The sequence below is a fragment of the Manacus candei genome, unplaced genomic scaffold (genome assembly GCF_025592945.1).
Source record: "Manacus candei isolate 608988 ecotype Guabito, Panama unplaced genomic scaffold, ASM2559294v1 h1tg000011l, whole genome shotgun sequence".
Lineage (NCBI taxonomy): Eukaryota > Metazoa > Chordata > Aves > Passeriformes > Pipridae > Manacus > Manacus candei.
The window spans coordinates 5,093,535-5,099,606 of record NW_026138059.1 but is presented as its reverse complement, the minus strand read 5'-3'; the positions used below and the strand labels follow the sequence as shown (position 1 = coordinate 5,099,606).

The 6,072-nt window shown below is 46.0% G+C and overlaps 1 long non-coding RNA gene across 1 annotated transcript; it reads left to right on the top strand.

Moving 5' to 3' along the window:
- Positions 1-1,246: 1,246 nt before the first annotated feature.
- LOC127466970 (uncharacterized) lies at positions 1,247-5,696 on the top strand. The gene is made up of 3 exons (XR_007902914.1): positions 1,247-1,496; positions 3,800-3,891; positions 5,520-5,696. It is a non-coding gene; the product is annotated as an uncharacterized LOC127466970 (long non-coding RNA).
- Positions 5,697-6,072: the final 376 nt, after the last annotated feature.

Below are 6,072 nucleotides of genomic sequence, written 5' to 3'. Positions count from 1 at the left end.
AGGAGAGGAGGCTTCCAGGTTGAATTTGGGGTGCCTGTGGCACTGCCCTGGCCCAGCTCTGCAAAAGCCTCCATCCTTGCCTCCACCCTGCACGAGAAAGGACTCTGGCTTGGGGGCAGAGTTCACATCTCAAGGATAAGGTGGTCCCTTCCAGAATGCCTCTGAGGGACTGCGGCTTCTGGCCACAAGCATGCCAGTGCATGGACACCTGCCTGATAGTATTTGGGATGAAGCCCTGGACCTAGTTAGTGTACCAGTACAGAGACAGTGTTTCTAGGGGCTCAAGACAAAAGCAGGGACTGCTACTTAAGGATATTCATCTGCCCAGGTTACCTAGAACAGGAGCTGTGGGGCAAACCAGCCTTATGCTGCCTGCCTGCAGGGACAGCCCTGCTTTCACTGGAGAGTGCTGGAGCTTCAAGCCTGGGTTTTTCACCCTGGATTACTAACTCAATTACAGGAAAACTGAGAACACTTAATTCCCTTCCCTCCTTATTTGTTTTTCATGAGTCACTCCATAAATAATCATCCACAGTAAGTGCTCAGCTGGGAAGATTTTGGTGTGGGACCTACCACTGCTGTGCTGCTGGTACTGAGTGCCAGCGTTCCGCTTGGAAGCCTGTCATCACGAGCTACAGATAAGTCTGCAGGTACCTTTTGAATACCACCAGCAGTATAGACATTTAATTCCTCAGGCAAATACAAATTGAAAAGGTAATATTTAATCAGCATTTAAGTAAGCAGTATAGTAGCACATGGTTTTCGCTCACAATTTCTTGTTCTACTCTGGCTTCTGTCCAACATTGACTGTGACCTTGAGGACTCTGCTATACTGCTCCCAGTCACATCTTTGCCTCTGTGTCTTGCTTTCAGGAGGCTGCACTGCAATTACATGGCTCTGCTTCGTGAGTCTTGCACACTGCTGTTCATCTCAGGCTGCTGTAGTAAATCAGGAGGAACCTCATGAGCACCCATGGCATCAGCATAAAAGCAGTAAGAGCCACATCCAGCACAGCAGGGTGATTCACTGCCTTACTATTTGCAGGCTAGGCTTGCATGGCTGTTGTGGATGCAAAGGGAAGGGAATAGCCACAGTTTGCCTTCCTCTTCCCCTCCATGCCTCTAGTGCCATCCTTTCATCTGTCCTAATGAGGAGGTTTAGTGTGTCAGTGGGAAGGAGATGGGCTTACAGGAGCCACATTGAATTCCTAGTGCCTCATGTTTCCATGGCTGTGGATGGTGCTTACGAGCTGGTAAAATCGTGTAGGATCCTTCCATTCACCTCCAAATATGTATTTTGGTGTCATACAGATCCTTCCAGTACCGACTCTGCAGGTGGACCTGGGGAGAGGCAGGAGTCAGGGATTGGTGTGGCTGTATGATAAAGCCACACCAGGATTATGGATAGACCTCAGCACTGTGACCAGGACCAGCCCCAAGAGCCAGAGCAGTGGGATGTGCAAGGCTGTGGCAGGAGGACCAGTAGGAGAGGATGGGTGAGTGCTTGGTTCCCACCTCTGCCTTCCTCCCTGACCTCTTTCTCTTTGTTTTCTTCCTGTTGCTCAGAGGAAGCTGCTGAGTCAGAGCAGCGGGAGCAGGAAATTCTCTGTTTGGAGGGTGAGATCAGAGTGTTGTTTCTGCTAAGCAAAAGCAATTTATTTTGCTTTGCTGGCGATTTCAGTGCAGTGGGGCCAGCAGGCTGGGCAGCGTGCTCTGCGGCCGCCGTGCAAGCAGGCTGCTTGTTTTTCCTCACACCATCACGATAGCAGAGATTGCAAATGCAATTACACTGGTTTCACAAATTAAGCATTGCGTGTACTGTAATGAAGTGTGAGCTGGATTATTAAAAACAGGTCGTAAGATTTTTTCACACCCATTTTCACAATAAGTAGTTGTAATTATTCCACCCCATCCCAAGGACTCTAAATTTTAATTATATTGTAAATTGTTGTGAAACACTGAATCTAACACAAGAGAAAATACAAGGGGAAAAAAGATGCAGCTTTTCATCTAGGGATGTTACAATGGCTAAGAGGATGCTCTTTTTGAGTCTATTTTGCTTTAGAGGTTTTATTAGCTAAGAAAGTAGGACTTTATATTGAGGGATGTAAGTTTTGGATTTAATTGGTTTTGGCTCTGAAGGCTTACAAAGAGATACTTTCATTGGATTGCAAATTATATTTCCCTTACAATGCTGAGGAGCTCTTGTCTCTGTCTAAATGAAAAGCACAATTCTGTTGCCTTTGTTCATAAGTGGTCCTTTCAGTTAGAGAGTTTGTATAGTAAAGCCCACAGAAGAGAGAGTAGAATCTGTTTTTCTAAGAGCCTCTCTCAAAGAGCAAAGTCAGGATTTTCTTTCAAAATTTTTAGTGCAAAGAAAATTCTTTAAAAATTATGGCAATACTGCTTTGGCAGTGTTTGTTTTGGCTAACAGTACTAGGTTTGAAATGATACTGTTCTCCCAGATGCACATTAATCTCCCTGCTCCCATGGGTCATGGCAGCAGTCCCAAAGCCCTCACAATCCACCGTGCCTGCATGTTAATTTATATTCTTAAATCATAGCTAAACGCATCATCCTGTTTCTCCCTCTCCAAAAGTATTTAGATGAGGTATCCACAATTTTCATGGCTGAAATCAAGGGACGTGCATCTTGCCTTACATAAATAAGTGAAGATGAAGCTGAAGAGCTTCTAGTTTAATAGGGAAAAGATTTAGAGTTGGGTTTCTTTGTCCACTCTGAATCAGTTTTATGGCTTGGGTAGCACAGAGCTATTCATAATTTTGCATGTTACTGGACTTCCTCCACCTAAAAAGCATCTTATGCTTTTCCCAACTTCCCCTTCTGCTCAGAGAGCTGGGCAAGCCCTGGTGGCACTGGAGTCAGGGAAACATGGAAAGCTGCTGAGCTCTCCCAGCCTCTCAAACCACAGCACATCAAAGGATCTCACCCAGGTGTCCTGACTCATGCTCTTCTTCCATGCTCTCCACACTGGGACGTGTCTTGTTTGCTAAAAAAAATGCAGCCTTGTCATTATTTCAAAGTTGTAGGAGAGGGAAAGAGCACACTTTGAGTTGCCACTTTTTCCAAAGGCTATTTGTCTATTCAGAAAAAATAAAGAGGGCAGGGTTTTTTCCAGTGTGAAATACTGCAGCATCTTCTGCTGCTGCCATGCAAGCACAAACACTTTTGGGTGAAGAGACAAATATTGGTGACTTCCTTAAAAAGGGGAAACCTCTGGGGTTGCTCACTCTACCTCACATGGGCTCTGTTTGAACCCACAAGGTCTCTCTACACCTTGCACAGAGGAGAGGGATGGGCTGATACAGGGAAGAAGAAGCTTTGCATTGCTGAGGAGCAGGTAGTGCAGCTGGGGGTTGTTTGGTTCACTCCACCTGCAGATGGCTGGGACTGCTCAGGCTATTGGCCACTTTCATACTTCTGCAGAGGTGTAGAGCAGGGATTCATCTTGGACGAAGCCTTTTTGTGCATGAGAAGAAAAAGCTTAACTAATAGAGAGTGTAATTAAATGGTGGATGATTGCCATCTTAATTTCCTGTACCTTGCCCTGGGAGGATAATAACAGGGTAAGCCATATCAAAATGTTCCTGAATACCTTTAGTGACATGACAACAGAATTTAACTGCAAAAATTTCTAGAAAATCATGGACTCAGCAATGTCTCTTGGCACTTGACAGTTCAGGCCTTGCTCCAGTGAGGCAGCTCTTTGGAAGTGCCCATGAGCAGTGGTTTGGTAGTAGATAGTTGCCATACCATCTTTCTCTCCATTTCCCTCTAGAAAGACTGGGAAGCCCTCTGTTCATCTCCATTAACAGTGGTTGATCCCACTCACTACTTTTGTGAAGAAGTACTTGGAAAGAGGAGTATGGGGTAAGCAATGAGCTTTTCATGGGGAGTGCAGAACAGACAAAGACAGGATTGTCACCTCCATCAGCCATGTAGTGATAAAATAGGGCTGTCCATAGCATAACTGGTCAGTGAGACCGCTATTATTCACAGAGCACTAGACGAGCATCATGCTTCTCAAAGGCTGAATTTGTTATGGAAATTCATTCCCTAAAGAAATCACGGTCCCAGAGCAATCCCATTGTAAATACATGGCCAGCAGGTAGAATACAGCAGCCTGTGGCCATGGCAAACACAATGAGTGCAGTCAGTTCAGCTGTTTGCTTGTTCTCCTTCCTACTGTGCCATTTCCCATCACTGTGATGCTGAGGAGGGTCTGCATTGCTGTCATCCCCACAGGCCTGTGGTCCCCACAGCCAGGCATTGCACAATAAGATAATGGAGAAACACTCCTATGAATGTGGGCTAGCAGTTTGGTGTTTTCTACTCCACTGCTTCATCCTTCCATCATATCATCCCAGCTCAGCAAGCAACACAAACCCGATTTTTAATACAGGACAATGGCCGAGATATTTCCCCTCTTGTGGGAAAAATAACCACAAATGTTGGCTGTAGGTTGTCACCAACTCCTACTCACTTTCATCCTGCTGCACTGGGAATTAGAGAACAGTTTAATAATATATAAGGGCAGGAATGATGCACTGAGATCTTAAAACTGATTTTAGTCCCAGCATCTTATTTTACCACACAATAGTGCAGCACTGCGGTGCCGTGTGTTCAGGGCTACCTGGGCAGCAGTGTGGGTTACAGTAAAGGATGTGCTTCTTTTGGAGTGAAATTGGATAGCTTTATAATTTAAATGGGGTGCTTATGATGTGCAAGTGCCATGCAGCTTTGGTACCTGTCACACACAGGTCACACACAGCCCAATGCAATGCGCCCAAAGAGTGGGGTGTGTGTCCCCAAACAGTGGGGTGTGTGTCCCCACTGCGTTTCCCACCTCTCCAGCCCAACTCAGTGGTACCGTCACACCCTCAGCTTCTCCGGCTCTGATAGCAGCAACTAAAATAAGGTGGATCCTGATTGTTGCCAGGGTCATGGGACCCTGAGCTCTGCACTTGCTGCAGTGGGGAGCCAAGTGGCCATCCTATATGCTTGAATCCCAGGAGACCTCATAAAAAACCAAGCACAGTAAATGGTTGTTTCTATTAAGATGTCTAAAACTGATTTCCTGCACTGACCACAGCTTGACAAATAATGTTCCCAGCAAAGTTTGAAGGTACAGGTTTGGAAAGTGTTGCTACAAATGTCCTCAGTGATGCTAAATCCTGCTTTTCATCATGCTCCATCACACTTCCATTTCCATGGAAGCTCTGTACTGCACAGTCCCCACAGTCTTGACCATCACTCATATATAATTTTCTGCTGCTGCTAAGGGAGCCCATATTGTGTTCATGCTGAAAGCTGCATCAACAAGATCGCTGCAGGAGTGGATCTGAAAAGATGATTGCAGAGCTGGAAATAGCTGGGAGGGGAGGTTGGCTGTATGAGCTGGCCACTGCTGCTGACTGCTGCTCTGGGCAGCCAGAAATCAAGGGGTGTTTTGACCAAGGGTGAGCTAAAGCACTTGGGCCCCTTCTGCTCGATTTCAGGCCAGTCCAGCCATGATTCCAGGTGTTTTATCTTCAAGCAAAGCTACCTGCCAGCAGTGGCCAAGTGACTGCCTTGTTTCTCCTGCCTGCCTGTGAAGCTCCAGCTGTGATGGTCTTGTGAAGCTCTGGCAGCAGTAAAACACATTGACTGCTGCATCCCCACCTCCCTCTTGGTGTCTCCCCTTCCCTGCATCCCAGTCTGAATGGGTCTCTAGGCTGGTGAGTGGGACAAACAGGAGAAGCTATCTGTGAAAAATCTATTAAAATAATGTTCTTGATAGTTAATGCATTTGCATTTGTAATGATCGAGGTGCTTTCCCTGGATTATGCCATCGCAAATTCCGGAATGGCCATAAGGCATGTCTGCTCAAAGCTATAGTGAGCAATACTGGAAAGTGCTGGGTGGAGCAGGGAGGGGGACAGCTATTATGTGCACATGGTCATTACACATGTAAACACAATATTAAAAATAGAGTTGGATGAATACTGACAAGCATTTCTCTGGCTACCCATTGGAAATAAAGACAGACATGAGTTTGGAATCCCTGCCGTT